Below are 20875 nucleotides of genomic sequence, written 5' to 3' on the forward strand. Positions count from 1 at the left end.
AATATTTTATTGGTGTTGTTATTATAAAAGCCAGCATCTTCTATAAACACCAGTTGAAAGTTCTTAGTGGCTCTTGGAGTTTCTGACTACAGGAAGCAAGTGTGATTTTGGTTGTTGATTCAAGCATAGTATTCTAAGTTGTTTGAATGGAGAAAAACCACAACTGAGAAATATTCTGGACTCTTGGATTTCTGAAGAAGGAAAAAGGAAAGAAAAGAGCCAAAGAAACTTAATAAAACATTAATATTAGAGTAGGTTAGGGTTAAGTCATTTTGAAATAAATGAGCATAACCCAATGCAGCTACTGGTGACACATTGGCAGAAAAATTACAAGTCCATCCATCATCAGCCTAGACGTCCAGTGGAAGTGGGCCCCTCTTCCGGGGAAACGGGCCTGATGTTATTGTAATGTTCTGAACAGATTTCCTGCTGGACAGACTGTGCCATGTCTCATGAAGAAAAGGCAGTGCAAAAGCAGGTATTTTGTAAGTGGATTTAGAGCTTTGGCCATTTGTTTGCAGTAAGCATCTTTTAAAAGGAAAGTTCTTTGGCTCTGAAAAAAATGACACACAGGCATAAAACCATATGGAGATGACATGCCTGTAAAATTGTTAATACAATGATAATGGAGGCAACCATGAGGGCTCCAAGGAGCTTCCTAACATGTATGACTAACACACAATAACACAAGTGAAAATCCCATCAATTCCTTTAATGATATGTGTCAGGGTATTCATTTTACAAACAAGGAAACTGAAACCTAGCAGTGGTGACTGAGCCACTGCCATATAATAACGAGTCACTTACAGACCCAGGATTGGAGATTGGTGCCTGAATCAACCTTACTTCATATCAGTGCTCTGTGGTTTGCTTCTGCTGGTGCTCACAAGCTTTTTTGCTTCTGAACATGCAGGGGCATGCTAGGCTTCTGTCTTAGCAACCATTGCTCCCGCAAACACAGCTGCCCTGCCCTTGGCATTTGGGGTAGTGTATGTTGTATACCTGCTAAAATGTTGGCCGGAACAATGCGCAAACATCAGCTTGCTTGCCCCGTTAAAGAAGCCAGTTTTTTTTTTTCCATCTAGTTTCTAAGATTTTGCTATAATTTGCTCCCTAAGAGTCAGTCTGAAGTCTACAGACTGCATTCCACACACACACACACCTTATTTTTCTTCAGGGATGTTGCCTGAAGATGGATGAATATGCCAAAGCTTCTTAGCTTATTCTGTTCTCTTTAAAATTTATGAAATAATTTGAGTTCAGTGTAATCAAGTGTAAATTATACACTCTTAGGAAGAGTCATTTGCTAGAAGAACCCAAGAGAAAATTCCACGATATAGATGTTAAAGGAGCACTTTATATATAAAACACAAGCGGAAATAAGAAACATAATTGAATTAGCTTGAAGACATCAAGCAGTAAAATGAATGTTTTCACTGACGAAGAGTGAATGGTTGGACTATTGGCATGAAAATCTCAATCAAGGCATCTTAGATATTTGAGGTTGCAATGTGGCTGACAGACCCTCTGGTACCGTCCAAGGAGTTCTACAGAATCATACAAGCTTACCACGGAAAAGGCTTTGCTAGAGTCTCCACCAGCTCAGATTACTAGTTTTTAAGCAAGCAAACTGACACATGAGTATTTATGTATCTGTTAGATTTTAAAAAGACATTGTGATTGGTGCTAGTTTAAGTGAAGTACAAATTTCAGACCCAGTATATTATATGTGAGTAAAATAGCTTCATATGTACATCAACCAATTTTTGCTATTGAACCTTTAGCTATATTTTTGACCAGTTAATCTTTTTTAAATTTAAAATTTTTAACAGTTTATTTACTTTACATCCTGATTGTAGCCCCCTTCCTCCCTCTTCCCCACTATCCTCAGAAAGGGGGAGCCTTCCCCCTACCATCTGCCCTCATCCTATCAAGTTCATTAGGACTGCCTGCATCTTCCTCCTCTGTGCCCTGGCAATGGTCCCCCACCAGGGGAAAGTGATCAAAGAGTGGGCAACAAAATCCATTACTTGGAGACCCACATGCAGACTGAGCTACCTATTGGCTACATCTGAGCAGGGCATCTAGGTTCTGCCATGCACGGTCCTTGGTTGGTGCATCGGTCTTTGCAGCTCCCCAAGGGCCCAGATTTGTTGACTCTGTTGGTCTCCTTATGGAGCTCCTGTGCACTCTGGGTCCTTCTATTCCCCCAACTCTTTCCTACTACCTGCACTCAGCCCAAAATTTGGCTGTGAGTCTCACCATCTGCTTCCATATCCTCCTGGGTAGAGCCTTTCAGAGGACATTTATGATAGGCTCCCATACTGTTCCCTTACTTCTGGTGTCTATTATATTTTCCTTCTGAATGAAAGGTAAGCATCCTTCCTAATAGCCAGAATCTGAAAACAGCCTAGATGTTCCTCAACCAAAGAATGGATAGAGAAATTATGGTACATTTACACAATGGCTACTACTGATCTATTAAAAAAAAAAAAAAAAGGAAATCATGTAATTTGCAGGCAAATGGATGGAACTAGAAAAGGTCATTGTCATTCTGAGTGAGGTAGCCCAGAACTAGAAAGACATGGAATATACTCACTTATAAGCGGATATTAGCCATATAATACAGGATAACCGTACGATAATCCACAGACCTGAAGAAGCTAAATAATAAGGAAGCTTTAGCTATTAACGAGATTAGTGAGAAATTATAACATTAATGAAAAACTTCATTCATATTACAAAATAACTAACCTAGGACTTAACATATTTAATAGTTAATTTAAATTTGCATAGCAATGATGTCTTAATAGAGCCGTTTCTGGACAACATAAAAATGCAGTTTGCAGCTACCTTTGGCAAGGATTTTCAGTGTGACTCCCAATTTTATTCTGTGCTTTGAGTCAACGTAACTAAAGTGTTTTAGTGTTCTAAATGCAATAGACTGTTGATAAATTGCTTCTCTGTGGAGGCTTCCCTGTTGGGTAGGTGCTATTTTTTTTAACACTATTTTATTAGGTAAAAGAGAAAGAAGGTTAGAAGGGACAGGGACATAGACCTCTTTAGACTTAGTTCTGGCTGGCTAGGTTCATCAGGTTCTTTGGGAAAATACCAGTCTCAGTCTTCAGGATATCTAGCAGTCTAGCAACAGCAAACAGCAAACACAGTAGGACAATCAGCCTTCTTCCTCCTCAGTCGCCTCTTTTTCTCCCTGGGCCCTGGTATTTCTACTCTCTCAGAGTCCTTAGAATTCCACTAACTCCATTGGCAAAGACCGCAGCCCTCTCTGAGCCCCAGGAGGCTATTATCAGCTGTGGATAAACTACAGCACATCCCACACATGGGGTTAAAACAGAAGCCTGTTACATAACATAACTGAGTTCTTATAGAAACCAAATCTTCCACTACACTGGCGCTTCATCACTAGCCAAAATATATGAAACCAGCTCTAAGTATGGAAGTCTACTGTGTGCTAGCCAGGGTTTTCTATTTCTTCATAGTCAGAAAAGAGGGAGGCATGAGCCTCTAAACACAATTATTGGGTAGGCACAGAAGAGATTTTAATATGGGGTCTGCTGCTTTTCAAAAGATCAGAGCTGGTGGAATTTCTTGTCCATCTCATTGACCGCTGGACATATACCATTCATTTTCTCTTGAGTTAGTCATATTTCCAGGCTTTGGACATTATGAGGAAGACTAATTCCATTTTTATTCAACTCTATGAACATCAAAACAGTATTCACACAATTACTTCTTGAATACAGGCAAGAGAAGATATACATAAAATCTAAGCATAAAGTTGTTTTTGTTCATCTTTGGGGTTAGGGGGTGCAGTTGAAAGAGTGCTTCATTTGATAAACTTTTAATGGGAAGAAACTAGATCCAGGTGTGGCATATGCAGCCAATTGTGATTCACTTGTGTTTTCTGTTCAATGAGACAAAAATAAATCTTTGCATCTATGTATAAGTGCCATTTTCTATTAATTTTCCCATCATTTCAAAATTCAAGGGGATTAAATGGTGGCTATGGAAAGGGGCAGGTGAAGCAAGGATCTACTGATCACACCATACGTACTTCTAATTAAAATCAACATGCTCATGTGTGTAAAGTTACCTGGAGGTGTGACAAGATGGCGGCGCCGGGAGGACACCGTGTCTGAGGAGCAGGACAGCAGTGTTGGCACAGCAACCAGGAGACTGAACTCAGGGACTCAAAACACCAGCGTTTGTGGTTGCCAGGTGAGAGGAAAGCCTACAGTGTGGAAATTAATTGGGGCCGACCTCAGGTCACCCAGTCAATACCTAGTAAAGGTTCCTGGGGACCGCGGGCGCACCCGCCACCCGAGATGGGCGCACACAGCCTCCTGCTGCGCCCCCACCCAGGACCGGGACACACAGCCTCTGGCCCAGAGTGAGGCGCTCAGCCTCCAGACCAGAGCAGAGACCTCAAATACTGGCCCAGAGCGGAGTACACAGTCTCTGGCCCAAAGCTGGGCGCACAGCTGCCAGCCCAGACCGGGGTGCACAGCCTCGGGCCCAGATCGACGACACCAGCTACCATCTCAGACCGGGGGGGGGTGGTGGGAGGACAGCTTCTAGCCCAGAGTGAGGCACCAAGCCTCCAACCCAGAGCAGAGCCCTTAGTTGCCAGCCCAGAGATGTGTGCACAGCCCCTGGCCCAGAAGGGGACACACACTGCCAGCCCAGATCAGAGTGCAGAGCCTCTGGACAGGGGCAACGCCCCCAGCCGCCATCCCAGACAGGGACACACAGCTTCCTGCCCAGAATGAGGTGCCCAGCCTCCAGACCAGAGTGGAGCCCTCAGTTGCCAGCCTAGAGAGGAGTGCACAGCCTCCAGACCAGAGTGGAGCCCTCAGTTGCCAGCCTAGAGAGGAGTGCACAGCCTCCAGACCAGAGTGGAGCCCTCAGTTGCCAGCCTAGAGAGGAGTGCACAGCCTCCAGACCAGAGCGGCGGCCCCAGCCACCATGTCAAACTTGGGCGCACAATCTCCCGGCCCAAAGCAGAGCACTCAGCCTCTGGTCCAGAGACTTGCTGGGTGCTCCTCTCACCTACCAGACAGAACTGTGTGCCCCAGAGTACCAGACTGAGTTTTCCTGTTGGGAGAAAACCCCACAGCTAGGGAATCAGCAGGTTCTTCAAGAGGGCTGTACCTGGAAAACAGTGTAACAACAGCAGCAGCTCATTAAATTCAGAACGAGAAACCCAGCAGCAGGGCAGCTGTCTTGAGGACTTCTACAAGTGAGAGGAGAGCCCCCCTGACTAACCAAGACCACAGCTACTACTCGGGTCTATATGACTGAGGTGAGCAGTGGCAATTCCTGAGAAACACTGGCCATACAGTGACCATACCCAAAAAGCAGAGAAGGCCTCCTTCAGGAAAATTCATCTTTATGCCAAGGGGATTGTCCCTACCTCAGGATTCCAGGAAGCACCAGAAACTAACAGCCAACACCTAAAACAGCCCAATGGGTAGAGGTCAGGGTAAAAGCTCAACCAACAAAAGACAGAGCAATATGGCATCTCCAGAACCCAGCCATCCAGGGGCAAGCAGCCCTGGACACCCCAGCATAATAGAAATTCAAGAAGATGACCTTACATCTATGCTGATGAACAGGATAATAGAGGAAACAAATAAAATATATAAAGAATTAGAGGAAGATAAAATCAAACAGACCATGGCTATCCATAAAGAAATGGAGGAAGTTAAAGACAAGCAGATTATGGCCATCCGTGAAGAAATACAGGAAGATGCAGCCAAACAGTTTGTGGCCTTCAGGGAAAAAAATAATTAAAACACTGAAATAAATAAAAGAAATAAAAGAGTTGGAGGAACTAAAAGAAAAACAGGAAGATACAATCAGATAAGTGAAGGAAATAAACAAAACAACTCAAGATCTGAAGATAGAATTGGAAAAATTAAAGAAAACACAAATGGAGGAAAGCATGGAGAGGAAGAATTTAGGGAAGAAAGCAGGAACTACAGAGGTAAGCATAACCAACAGACTACGAGAGATGGAAGAAAGAATCTCAGGTGTAGAAGATACAATGGAAGAAATCGATGTATCGGTCAAAGAAAATCTTAAATCCAAAAAATTACTGACATAGATCATCCAAGAAATCCAAGACAGTATGAAAAGACAAAACCTAAGAATAATAGGAATAGAGGAAAAAGAAGATTCCCTGCTCCAAGGCCCAGAAAATATCCTCAACAAAATCATAGAAGAAAATTTCCCCAACTTAAAGGAGAGTCCTATAAGATTACAAGAGGCCTACAGAACACCTAATAAATTAGACCAGAAAAGAAAATCCTCCTGCCACATAATAATCGAAACAGTAAGTATACAGAACTAAGAAAAAAATACTGAAAGCTGCAAGTGAAAAAGGCTAAATAACATATAATGGCAAACCCATCAGAATCACACCTGATTTCTCAACAGAGACTATGAAAGCAAGAAGAGCCTGCACTGATATAATGCAGACCCTAAGAGAACACAGATGTCAGCCCAGGCTAATATATCTAGCAAAACTCTGAGTCATCATAGATGGAGAAAACAAGATATTCAATGACAAAAACAAATTAAAACAATACCTACCTACAAATCCAGCATTACAGAAGATACTAGAAGGAAAAATAGAACCCAGGAAAGCTAACTACATTCAGAAAAACACAGAAAACAAATAACCTCACTACAGCAAAACCAAAAGTAGCCAAACATACAAACACATTACCATAACCAACAGCAAAATCAAAGCATCTAACAGCCTCTGGTTAGATGGCCGTTAACATCAATGGACTCAACTCTCCAATAAAAAGACACAGACTAACAGAATGGATGCATAAACAAGACCCAACAATCTGTTGCATACAAGAAACACACCTAAGTCACAAAGATAGACATTACCTGAGAGTAAAGGGCTGGAAGATGGTTTTCCAAGCAAAGGGACCCAAGAAGCAAGCAGGAGTAACCATTCTAATATCTAATAAAATAGACTTTCAAACAAAATTAATCAAAAGAGATGGGGAAGGTCATTTCATACTCATCCAAGGAAAAATCCAACAAGAAGACACTACAATTCTGAACATATATACCCCAAACACAAGAGCACCCACATTTGTAAAAGAAACATTAATAAAACTGAAACCACATATAGATCCTCACACATTAATAGTGGGAGACTTCAACACCCCACTCTCAACAAAGGACAGGTCAACAAACCAGAAGTTAAACAAAGAAACAATGACTCTAACAGAGGTCATGAATCAAATGGACCTAACAGATGTCTACAGAACCTTTCACCCAAACACAAAAGAATTTACCTTCTTCTCAGCACCTCATGGAACCTTCTACAAAATAGACCATATAGTTGGTCACAAAACAAGTCTCAACAGATACAAAAAGAATGAAATAATCCCATGTATCCTATCTGACCACCATGGACTAAAACTGGATCTCAACGACAACAGAAATAACAAAAAGCCTACACACACATGGAAACTAAACAACTTCCTACTCAATGACAGTTGGGTCAGGGAAGAAATAAAGAAAGAAATCAAAGTATTCCTAGAATTCAATGAAAATGAAGGCACAACATACCCAAACTTATAGGACAGAATGAAAGCAGTGCTAAGAGGAAAGTTCATAGCACTAAGTGCCTAAAAGAAGAAATTCAAAACCTCTCATGCCAGTGAATTAATGGCTCACCTAAAAACTCTAGAAAAAAACAGAAGCAGAAACATCAAAGAGAAGTAGATGGCTGGAAATAATCGAACTCAGGGCTGAAATCAATCAATTAGAAACAAATAAAACAATTCAAAGAATAAATGAAACCAAGAGCTGGTTCTTTGAGAAAATCAACAAGATAGACAAACCCTTAGCCAAGCTAACTAAAAGGCAGAGAGGCACCATCCAAATTAACAAAATCAGAAATAAAAAGGGGGACATAACTACAGACACTGAGGAAATCCAAACAATCATTAGGACTTACTTCAAAAGTCTATATGCCACAAAATTTGAAAATCTAAATGAAATGGGCAGTTTCCTTGATCGATTCCACTTACCAAAGCTGAATCAAGACCAGGTAAATCAATTAAATAGTCCTATATCCCCTAAGGAAGTAGAAATGGTCATCAAAAGTCTCCCATCCAAAAAAAAGCCCAGGATGAGATGGTTTCAGTGCAGAATTCTACCACTTTCAAAGAAGAGCTAGTTCCAATTCTCTTCAAACTATTCCACAAAATAGAAATGAAAGGAAAACTACCAAACTCATTCTATGAAGCCACAGTCACATTGGTACCTAAACCTCACAAAGATCCAACAAAGAAAGATAATTTCAAGCCAATCTCCCTTATGAACATTGATGCAAAAATACTCAACAAAATACTTGCAAACTGAATACAAGAACACATCAAAGATATCATCCACAATGACCAAGTAGACTTCATCCCAGGTATGCAGGGGTGGTTCAGTATACAGAAATCCATCAATGTGAACCACCGTTTTAACAAACTGAAAGAAAAAAAAAACACATGATAATCTCCTTAGATGCTGAAAAAGCATTTGACAAAATCCAACATCCATTCATGTTTAAAGTATTGGAGAGGTCAGGGATACAAGGCACATATCTAAACATAGTAAAGGCAATATACAGCAAGCCTATAGCCAACATCAAACTAAACAGAGAGAAACTTAAAGCAATCCCACTGAAATCAGGGACAAGGCAAGGCTGCCCACTCTCTCTGTATCTCTTCAACATAGTTCTGGAAGTCCTTGCTAGAGAAATAAGACAGTTGAAGGAGATCAAGGGGATACAAATTGGAAAGAAAGAAGTCAAAGTATCACTATTTGCAGATGATATGATAGTACACCTGACTGATCCCAAAAATTCTACCAGGGAACTCCTACAGCTGATAAACATTTTCAGCAAAGTGGCCGGATACAAAATTAACACACACACACACACACACACACACACACACACACACACACAAAAAAAAAAACAGTACAAAAGACAAAAGGGCAGAGGAAGAAATTGAGGAAACAACACCCTTCACAATAGCCACAAAAGACATAAAGTACCTTGGAGTAACCCTAACCAAGGAAGTCAAAGACTTGTATGAAAAAAATTTCAAGTCTCTGAAGAAAGAATTAGAAGAAGATATCAGAAGATGGAAAGATCTCCCATGCTCATGGCTTGGTAGGATTAACATAGTAAAAATGGCCATCTTATCAAAAGCAATCTACAGATTCAATGCAATTGCCATCAAATTACCAACACAATTCTTTACAGACCTGGAAAGAAAAATTCTCAACTTCATATGGAATAACAGGAAACCCAGAATTGCTAAAATAATCTTCTACAATAAAAGATCTTCTGGAGGTTTCTCCATCCCTGATCTTATGCTGTACTATTGTGCAACAGTTATAAAACTGCATGGTATGGGAATATGGAAGCCAAATCTTGGATCAATGGAACTGAACAGAGAACCCAGAAATAAACCCACACACTTATGGACACCTGATCTTTGACAAAAATGCCAAAACCATACAATGGAGAAATGATAGCATCTTCAACAAATGGTGCTGGTCTAACTGGATGTCTACATGTAGAAAAATGAAAATAGATCCATACTTAAAAACCTTGCACAAAACTAAAGTCCAAGTGCATCAAAGACCTCAACATAAAACCAGATACTCTAAATCAGTTAGAAGAAAAAGTGGGAAAGACCCTAGAACTCATTGTCACAGAAGACAACTTCCTGAACAGAACACCAACAGCACAGGCTCTAAGTGCAACAATCAATAAATGGAACCTTATGAAACTGAAAAGCTTCTGTAAATCAAGGGACACCATCCTCAAAACAAAACAACTGCCTACCAATTGGGAAAGAATCTTCACCAACCCTCTGTCTGACAGAGGGCTAATATCCAGTATATATAAAGAACTAAAAATTTGAAAAGCAACAAATCAAGTAATCCAATTAAAAAATGGGGAACAGAGCTAAACAGAGAATTCTCTGTAGAGGGATATCAAATGGCAGAGAAACACTTAAAGAAATGCTCAACCTCATTAGCCATCAGGGAAATGCAAATCAAAACAACCCTGCGATTTCACTTTACAACCATCAGAATGGTCAAGATCAAAACCTCAAGTGACAACACATGCTGGAGAGGTTGTGGAGAAAGGGGAACCCTCTTCCACTGCTGGTGGGAATGTAAACTGGTACAACCGCTCTGGAAATCAATCTGGTGCTTTCTCAGACAACAAGGAATAGTGCTTCCTCACGATCCAGCTATATCACTCCTAGGCATATATCCAAAAGAGGCTCAAGTACACAATAAGGATATTTACTCAACCATGTTTGTGGCAGCTTTATTTGTAATAGCCAGAAGTTGGAAACAACCCAGAAGCCCCTCAACTGAAAAATGGATACAAAAGTTGTGGTACATCTACACAATGGAATATTACTCAGCAATGAAAAACAAGGAAATCATGAAATTTGCAGGTAAATGGTGGGACCTGGAAAGGATCATCCTGAGTGAGCTGTCCCAGAAGCAGAAAGACAAACATGGTATATACTCATTCATATAGACTATATATAATATAGGATAAACCTACTCAAATCTGTAAACCTAAAGAATCTAATCAAGAGGCAGGACTCTGGCTAAAATGCTCAATCCCCACTCGGAAAGGCAAAGAGGATGGACACCAGAAGAAGAAGAAAATGGGAAACAAGTTAGGAGCCTCCCACAGAGGGCCTCAGAAAGGCTCTGCCTTGCAGACTATCAAAGCATATGTTGAGACTCAAGGCCAAACTTTGGGCAGAATGCAGGGAATCTTATACAAGAAGTGGGAAATAATAGTAAGAGCTGGAGAGGCCAGGAGGTCCACAAGGAGAGTAACAGAACCAAAATTTTGAGCACAGGGGTCTTTTCTGAGACTCATACTCCAACCAAGTACCATGCATGGAGATAACCTAGAACCCCTGCACAGATGTAGCCCATGGCAGTTCAGTGTCCAAGTGAGTTCCATAGTAATGGGAACAGGGACTGCTTCTGACATAAACTAATTGGCCTGCTCTTTGTTCACCTCCCCCTGAGAGGGGAGCAGCCTTACCAGGCCACTCCTGATGAGACCTTACAGACTAGGATCAGAAGGAAGAAAAAGAAACCCTCCTTTACCAGTGGACTTGGGGAGGGGAGTGTGTCGAGAAGGGTGAGGAAGGGAGGGATTGGGAGGGGAGGAGGGAGGGAACTAGAGGGGGGGATACAAAGTAAATAAAGTATAATCAAAAATAAAAAAATGCTGTAAATAAAAAATTAAAAAAAGAAATAAAAAAAAGTTACCTCAAGTTTTACAGTTCAACCAAAAATTAAATGAAGGGCTTCTGATATACAGGTCTTTCTTAGACCCTAACTTTACAGCTACTGGACAGTGTTTTCTATAATAGTCTGTTTTAGCATTAGATAAAAGAGGAAGCAGAAGAACTGCATATATTACCAAAAGGGGTTTTGTCATTCAAAAAAAAGAAAGAGAGAAAGAAAGAGAAAGAAAGAAAGAAAGAAAGAAAGAAAGAAAGAAAGAAAGAAAGAAAGAAAGAAAGAAAGAAAGAAAGAAAGAAAGAAAGAAAGAAAAGGATTTGGCAAGCATACTCAGTTGGTGTGTAGAGACTCAGTCACAATTCGCAAAGTTTGTCTGTGTAACATGTTTTCTATCCCTTAGATTCCCATGGGCTTACTGTTGATTTTCCTCTGGGCATTTAGAAAGATAGTTGAAAGCAGAGATGGGTAGTCTCATGTGCATCTCAAGGAAGAGTACAAAATAGTTACGTGTGGCTTGTCAAGCATTTATAAGAGGAAAATATGGCTGGATGTACAGTCAGAGGGTGTTGAAATTTTTGTGTGTGCATGTGTGTTGGGTGCATGCGTGCATGCAGGGTTTCAGCTATGTCTGTGTGTGTGTGTGATGAGGCCAGAGGACAACCTTTGGTGTAGTTCCTCAGGTGTTAGTCACCTGTTTGTGGACAGGGTTTTTACTGCTCTGAAACTTCCTCAGTAGGCTAGGCTGTCCAGTGTTCAAGACCAGGGATTGGCCTGTCCTATGTCTCTTGTAATTTAGCACTCAGATTACAAGCAAGCTGCCACAACTCTGCTTGTAGCACCGCTTACTTCCTGCTGCCCCTCTGTACACATGCATAATTGCTTTCTGCTCTTCCTCGTTTTGCACCTGAACCATTCAGAAGATTTGTCCTGAATTAGCTGCACATTTGGCTATCTCCAAAACCAAATCTCCTGCGACAGTTAAGTGGTTTTCTTTACACTCTTGACCTTTTTTGACAACAGAGAAATGGGAATATCATATCACTAGGGTAATTGGTTGAATGACTAAGGATTTGGACTGCCATGGAAAAGTGGATGCTTCATTATTTCAAACATTGCATCTGTGAGCTCACTGAGGAGTTGACTAGCTTTTCGTGGTTTGTCTGACTTTGCTCTTTTGTCCTGGTAACCAACCCTCCCTGTGTAGTGCCCCACAGTTCAGCATGCACGCACGTGCATCATGTGGCTATGGACATTTGAATTAGCAAAATCAAATAATATTAAGTAATATTTGGACTAGATCCTATAGGTTTGCTCTGACCACATTTGAAATGCTCAGTGTCCTTGTGGGGCTGGTGTCTTCTGTAACCAACAATGCACACCACAGTCACAAAAATGTGCTTCCATCGTCACAGGGGATCTACTGGGCCACCCCGACTCAGGAGCTTCTCGACGGCCCTGCTTGTGTACACCCCTGCATTTGGCTTTCCAGCCTAAGAATATTCTGCCTGTGTGATTGCTTTTCTCTTCAGAAAGATGTGTGACAGAGTTTAAGCGATTTCTTTTAGTTCCTTCAGGGTATTTTGTGTGTTGTCTGGTGTCAGCGCTCCTTCTTAATGATTACAGTGGTGCCCCCATTCTCAGCTGGGCTGTGACAAAGTGTGTTCCCATCATTCCTCTTTGGTGGTGTGGTTCAGAGCCTTGGTATTAATTCATAGAAACTCCACTTCTGCACAGTAAATTACATTGAAATAAGTGTGATAAATCATGACATAAATAAGCCCTGAAAATGAGGGAAAGCGGGGTTGACTAATACATCACTCCAATATTAGGAAATGGGTTGCGTGCCTATTGACAGGAAATAAGGGGTCAGAAGATGATTTCATTAATATGTAAAGGAAGAAACAAACAGTGACAACAAAAGGATTTTTAGGTAAATTTTCTGTTTATACGAAAGAAAATGTAGCTTGTAAGTTGGTGAGCATTGCTTCTGTTGTGATCCTGTCCTTTTAATGGCTGCTGGAGCATCTTTGGTCTTTCCTGGAGTGCTGGAGTTGGCAGTCTGCATCTCTGTCTTGTGAATACTCTCATTTGCATTGCATTTATTTATTGAATTCATGCATCCTCCACTGTGTCATTTCTCTTTCATACTTCAATTTTGTTTGCTTTTCCCATCAGGATTCTAATTCTTAGATTGCAAATGCATTGGAAATTCAGGTTTAAAAAAAAAAAAAAGACAAAAAAAAATTCTTTGAAAAAAGGAGGAGACATGTCTCCCTTTCCTCCTTTGGGATGAAAACAGGAAAAGGTACAGGAGGAAGTGAAGGTGTCATGCAAGTGGGGAATGAGATGAGGGAGCCTGTCAGGACTGGCTGCATTTAGAAGCAAATGATACAATTAAGAAAACCTATTGACTAAGGCCAGCCATAGCTAGACATTCCTAAAGCTGCAGATATCAGATCTTCAATTCAAAAAGCAATTTGTGAGTTTGGCTTTGCTTTTCTTTTGGCTAAACAATGGCTGAACACCAGGGTAGCATCTTCCCAAGAGGAGAAGTAATTTCAGAACAGTTTGTTGTATTTCGGACACAATCATAATTTAATCATGTTGATACCAAACGTGTACAATAGAATACATTGAGACAATGATTGACACCTAAAGTCACTTATTATTTTGTCAAGAAGTTAACATGCCAATCAATCGCATGAACAGCGTGTGCTTGCTGAAATTGATCCTGCAGCCCTGATATTAAGCATCTTGTCCCTTATCTTAAGGCAAGTCATCACTGAGCTAAGTGTGCTGGCACTTCTGTTCCTTACTAGCTGAGGAATGATGAAAGCACACAAGGCATTTTAGAGAAAAGCTTGTAGAATAGACCCTAAGGTGAATTAGCAAGGAGTGTTCAGTATTTTTCTCCATGGCTGTCTAAGCAAAGTGAACATGCCATGGAGACTTGGTAAACTCTAGGAAAATCCTCTGAAGCAGTGTATAATAGAACCATTTCTTTCCATTCCTCTAAAATTGCCCAGGTAGGATTTGTTGGGGTGATTTCAAAATACTTTGTTGGCATATGTCCCATCATTAAGTATTGTTTCATACCATCACTTCAAAGACATGTGACAAGAATATGCTGTGATTTAATTAGTAATCAATAATTTGTTTAGATTGCTTCCTATGTGTTTGCTACTATATTTATTATTGCAAATGAATGTGTGAGCATTTATGTAAATGTTGTATGACTATTTCTTTACAGTTGTTTTTCAGGGATGGAACGATGGTGTAGGTGTAGGTATCCAGAGGTGGCACCTGTGTGGTGGATAGGTTATTCTCCAGCAAGGCGGATCGCCTCCCCAGAGGTGTCTCCTGTGTGAAGGAGATTTGTACTTCCCTATTAAAGACTGACCTTCTTTTTAGACATGCCTGTGGGAGGCTGGAGCTGTCCTGTGTTTGCATGCCTTGGGGGAGGGGTTGATGCCCAGTCAGAGGCTTGACATGCAGGAAGAGCTGTGGCTTGGTCTTTGTGGAGGCTGCATATATCTGCGTTTTTGTTCTATGAAGTTCTTCTAGTAATTGGTTAAGTGCCAGCCACATTAAACAATATAATCTTCCTTTTTCTCACTGTTTTAAATTTAGCATTATTCTAAAAGAGCATCACAGAAGCACTCTGTTTGTTTGGCCAAGTACCTGGGTACTTTGTGACCAAATCATGCTGATACATAAAAATAAGGACTAGAATGTTTGCTTGGAAATTTTTGTCTTTACATGATTCTTAAATAAAACTTGTGGTATTAAAAGAACAGCATGTTTTGTGGGCAAAACCTATTGTCTTGAACTTAGTTTATTACTACCAAATTATTTTACAATATTAAAATTTAGATGCACTTCTGTAGCATTTTCATCAGCTCCTGAGTCACTTATGTCTAACTTTCAATCTGAATCCTGTCACATCACGGCATCTCCACTTTGATTCATTTCTCAGTTAACTGGAGTATATCTTGAAGTGGTTTTAAGTGATTTATGTGTTAGATTTTCTGAGCCCTTGAATATTTTATTTTTATTATTATTATCGTACTTGAATTATAACTTGGCTTGTAACAAAATTTCTAGCTCACAAAAATTTCCTTCAATTAAATCATTGTCAATGCTGTTTTTCTGTGTCTCTCACCTAAGTTTAAAGTTGCAGGGGAGCTGTGGGTGCCAACGAGAATTTTCTACAGTTGAAGAACCATTTGGGTTTATTCTAGAGAGGACTGCAGCTTGACTAGCACCCTAGCATCCCGGGTTGAAGGCCTTCCCAGGATATGCACCTGTGAATGTGTGAACGCGCATTCCCAGTGCATTTAGGAATATGAATAGTTTCTAGTCTGTGAGAAAACGCCCCAATGAATATTCTTGAGGAAACACCATACCTTACCTGGAAAGGTGAATAAATAGCTCAGGGTTTCACAACAAAATTAAAAAAAAAAAAAAAGAGAATTATGACAAAAGTTTTCTTGGTTTGTAAACTTCGAATTCACTTTCAGAGTCCTGCTCTAACATTTATGTAGTTTTTGTTCTGTTTTGTTTTTAGAATACTTTTTATGTTTGTTGTAGATTTCCTGTTTTCCGCTTTCATTGTATGAGGTGTCAGTCAGAAGGCAGATCTGTTTTCTGTGCTCTGTCACAATCCTCTGACCAGTTGCTGTCCTTTGTCTTGTTCTGGTATGTTCTGGAATAACTGCCCGCCACTGCTACTCCTGTAGGAATCCTGTGTGGTGCTCCTGAGAGCTTTGCTACACGCCCTCCAGGTTTTCTCTTCCCTACTGCTGTGTGCACTTTTCTAGACTGCTCAGCTTTTTCAGTCTGTCAGCTCTGTGTCCCTTTTGGTGTAATCTCAGAGACCATGTGACTAACAAGTGGCAGAGCCAGGGCACAACACTGAGCTCAGGGGACTGGAAACTTGAATGCTTATTGTTTTTAAATTATTGCCAAACCTTCAGCAGAGTGCAGGGAATCATATGAAAGAAGGGGGAGTTAGTATGATGTGGAGAGGGTAGGATCTCCACAAGGACCAAATATATCTGGGCACAGGGGTCTTTTCTGAGACTGACACTCCACAAAGGACCATGTATGGATATGACCTAGAACCTCTGCTTGGATGAAGCCCGTGGTAGCTCAGTAACCGATTGGTTTTTACCCTAGTAAGGGGAACAGGGATTATTCTGACAGGAACTCAATGGCAGGCTCTTTGACCTTCCCACCCCTCAAGGGAGGAGCAGTCCTGCTAGGCCACAGAGGAGGACTTTGCAGCCAGTCCTGAAGATACCTGATAAAACGGGGTCAGATTAAAGGGGAGGAGGTCCTCCCCAATCAGTGGACTTGGAAAGGGGCAGGGAGGAGATGAGGGAAGGAGGGTGGGATTGGGAGGGAATGAGGGAGTGGGATACAGCTGGGATATAGAGTTAATAAAATGTAACTAATAATAAAAATAAAAATAATTATTGCCAAAATATATATAGGGACAGTAACTAACATGAAAAAAGATGATGGAGTGTGCTTGCTTGAAAATGTACCCTTCCCTGCCAGGGGCTTTGCTCTGACTATGAACCATGAGGAGAGTGCTGTTGCTGCCCTATATGTGGCAGGCGTGTTCTTGTCCGAGCATTTTCTGCTGTGGAAATACAGGAGATGTCTCTAGAGCTAGATGAAGTAATTCAAGGGTGGGTCCTTTGCTACCTGCAGCTGTTCCGTGGCTGTGACTAATGCCTCCTACTCGTGTTACATTGTGAGCGTCTTTGCTCCACGCTTGGAGATTATCTGAGCTTCAGAGTGTACCAGAGTGTTCCAGGTGAATTCACCTTCCCACTGCTTTGCCGTCGTGAGCTCAGTCACCTTCCTTAATGAGCCTGACAAAGGGCCACACTGTCCAAAGCCCACCACTGTGTACTGAGAACTGAGTGAGAAGGCAGTACCTCAGTGAGCCCAGAACCACAGTCCATGGTGACACACAGAAATCACATGCCATCCCTTGTAGGTTTGCCAAGTCCTGTGAGTCAGGTGCCAGGCCAGGCCCAGCGGTTGAAGAGCTCAGAATGTAAGAAGGCAGGCAGAAAATGAAGCCGTGTGTTAAGATCGTGCTGGAAACTTGAAACTGCTTAGTCTCATTCTCCTCTTTACCCCAGGACCCCAGACAGTCTCTGCTGTGCCAACCCCTTCAGACAGTCCTTGCCACCTCCATGCTCCATAACTGTGGCCAAGTGAATGCTTTTTTGTATAAATACTGAGGTGTGTAACGGATAATGTCCAGCATAGAGATTCTGCAGGATAAAGCAGAAAGTAAGGCTACAGGCCGGGTAAGATTTATAAGCAAGAGATAGGCTTAAGTGAAGTTTGTGCTTCCCTGTTCCTTTGTAAATTGGATTAAAAATTTGTTCTACCAGGGGACTTGATATTTCAAGGAACCTTGTTACTTATCTTTTTTTTTGAAAAGTGCAATCTTTTGTAATGCAAATAATCACTTCCTAATTTGTATGTGGAGCAAGTTAAAATTTTTGTATGTCAGGTTTTCTTTTCTTTGCTTTTTAAAGGTGGGCACAATGGTCTATCTCTGCAATACGTGAAAACATTCTTACAGTAATTGAATAAGAAATTATTGATTGAATTTCACCTGCATTCTTTCTTCCACATCGTCTAAAGAATAAAGAAGCCGATTTACCTGTAAAAATGCCCTCCCTGAAGGGAGTAGCGAAAGCGTGTTTGTGTAGATTGGGTCGGAAGTGAAGACTTTTCTTCACTTGGTAATCATCTCATCTTTGCAGGTCCTTTCTCCAGGACTCAGTTTCTCCATGTTCAATGTTTCTCAAACCATGGCTGCCCTGCAGTTATCTTAAAGGAAAAGAAAGTGATTAGACCTACAATTAGATGTCAAATACTCCATATATGCTTGGAATTAGACATCAAGAAATTTTTTATGATTAAAATGTTTGGCTTTGGGCTGGAGAGATGGCTCAGGGGTTAAGAGCTCTTGTTCTCTCAGGGGACCCAGGTTCAATTCCCAGCAGAGGAAGTGAACACACACAGAGGAGCACAACCATCTGTAACTCCAGTTCCAGGGAATCCAACGCCTTCTTCTGACCTCCGCTGGCAGCAGGCACACAGACATGCATGCACTCAAACAAATAAAAGAAAGTTAATCTAAAATAAAAGTTTGGATTTAAAATACAATTCGCACACAACCATGTGCATGCTATCCTTTTCCAAAGTTCCAGGTGGTAACTGAGAGATTTATGTAGCCAATAAGAAGTGGGTATCATACATACGCTTGATTTCAGTGTGTCCATGGTAATTTGCCTTAAAGACTCAGAGGAAGGTTTGGGCATTCACATTGAGCAGATTCTAATTCAACATTCACTCATGCAAATGTTCAGTCACAGCAACTGCTCAGACACGAAGTCCTCTGGAAACTAGCAAGAGGTGAAAGGAGTGAGGATGTGGAGCCCTCCTGTACTGCCCTTCCCCTCTGCAAGGTCTGTGTGGTAACACGCACACCCAAAGCACACACGGCATTCTGAAGACGTGGAAGCTCTGTTTCAACATTAATTGCTTTCAGACAAAATATAAATTTATCACATGCATTTTTAAATTTTATGTTGGCTACTAGATATTTATTTATTGTCCCATCTCTGTTGCTTAAAATTCCACAGAATAAGTGAAAGTAGGAAAACAGTGAACCCATAAAATATTAACTTAGCTGGCCATTCATTTACTGCCCTGGTTACTGTGAGGTAGGGTATGTGTAACTAGCTTGAGCACATGGCCTTCTAGCTGTACCATGGTGCAGTGGCAACCCAGTATTGTCTGACTCTGAACTCAGGGGTGCTGAAACCTGTCTCACGGGTAATGCAGAAACCCCTCCTCAGGTTTGTATTCTAAACTGAACTATATTTTTGATAGATTAAATCAAATAGTTATTTTTTAGTTCATCATAGTGTAGGGGTGTGGCTCGAGGGTAGACTACTTGTGTAACATGCATTTGATCCCAACAACGTAAAAAAATTCAATTCAATGTAGCTACGTCTTTCTAAGTTTTGATGTGGCTACTAACCTTACAATGCTTGTGTAGCTTGTGTCATGTTCCTGCTGGCCAGCACTGCTTTAGACACACAATCAGCCATCTGCAGAGAGGGGAAGGGCTCTCCCAGCATGAGAACGCACCGATGGCCAACACCTCTTACCTACAAGACTCTGAGATAGATTTGGAATAATACCTTTATTCCTTTCTGTTTATCTCCCAGTGTAAGATGAACATATGAAAGAATGGAAATGAAGTATTTATATTTTAAAATGACTTTGAAAAAAGTCATACACTTTGAGTCTTTTTTCTCTTCCTTCCTTCCTTCCTTCCTTCCTTCCTTCCTTCCTTCCTTCCTTCCTTCCTTCTTTCTTTCTTTCCTTTTCTTTTCTTTCCTCCAGCTGGCTTAAGACTCCCTATGTAGATCAGATTGTCCTTGAACTTACAGAGATCCACATGTCTCCCAGGCCAGGCAGTCCTTTCTTCCTTTTGAAGCATTAGAATGTGTTTAGCCTTTTCAAGAACAGTGTGGACCAAGACTTATAAATGCTTTTAAAGTTTATTCTTCAGATTCAGGGTCTACAACAGTGTCAGTTAAAGCTGTTTGGTCACACCTTACCTTAGCTACCTTCTCAGATGCCTGCAACTGTGAGGCGCACCACCTCAGCACGTGTTTCAGTATTTTGCTTCTACTTTCCTTGCTACTTCTGCTTTGGTCTAATTTAATTTTGAAATTGTATGATGTCAATTTTGCTATTTACTAAAATTATATCATTAGTAGAGTGTCAAACAAATAGTGGCATTGTACAAAGCATTTACTGCACTGAATGAGCCCCCTGAGAGTCAAGGTTTAACCAGGCTTCCTTAGCCCTCAGCCTTCTTCCTGGTTGTCTTGTCACTAGGCTGTCACATGTTAGACTTAACCTAAAGACTCAACAGACAATTGTCCCAGCAAATGTAAATAATAAACACATAGATTCCGTTTTGTTGTTAGTTTGCTAATTGCTAAAATACTGTCTTTAACTCGAATACTGTTCACCTGCTTCGTATTTTGGGGGCAGTTGATCCATACGGTCTCACGCCTTTCAGTGTTTGGACATGCCTGCAACTCACTCAACCAGGACATTTCAAGATATGTCTTCTTCAGTCTTGCAACGTCTCTGTTGCATGCCTCTCATGAATGTTCCTTCATTTCTGTGTCCAGAGGTTATTACCACTTGACAATGATGATTTCACCAAAACGGCCATGGGAGCAGCTGAGTCAGACCTTCCTCTCCTGCCTTTGATCTTCCTTCTTTTCTCTAGTTTACCCCAAGGGTGGGATGTGGAATTGTGGACTGTGGAGCCCCTCGCTGTCTCTCTGCTGGCTCCACTTTCCCAAGCCAGTCCTTGCAGGAGCAGATGATAGCACCATTATAATCTCCTTTCCTCATCCTCTTGGCCTGGTGAAATGCAGCCTCCTCCCTCCTTTTTTTTTTTTCCTTC

At 41.2% G+C, this 20875-nt stretch overlaps 1 protein-coding gene and 1 long non-coding RNA gene across 3 annotated transcripts in view; one reads left to right on the plus strand and one right to left on the minus strand.

The window, feature by feature from the left end:
* The window catches only part of Npas3 (neuronal PAS domain protein 3), an 852204-nt gene that overhangs the window by 182821 nt on the left and 648508 nt on the right, over nucleotides 1–20875 (plus strand).
* LOC132655227 (uncharacterized) lies at nucleotides 30–8187 on the minus strand. Of its 2 annotated transcripts, none has more exons than XR_009592959.1 (5): nucleotides 8082–8187; nucleotides 5075–5172; nucleotides 4115–4252; nucleotides 2600–2663; nucleotides 30–191 (listed from the first exon to the last, which is right to left on the minus strand). It is a non-coding gene; the product is annotated as an uncharacterized LOC132655227 (long non-coding RNA). The 2 variants fall into 2 exon arrangements; XR_009592958.1 differs by having other exon boundaries at nucleotides 30–553.

The sequence above is a fragment of the Meriones unguiculatus genome, chromosome 7, assembly GCF_030254825.1.
Source record: "Meriones unguiculatus strain TT.TT164.6M chromosome 7, Bangor_MerUng_6.1, whole genome shotgun sequence".
Taxonomy (NCBI): domain Eukaryota; kingdom Metazoa; phylum Chordata; class Mammalia; order Rodentia; family Muridae; genus Meriones; species Meriones unguiculatus.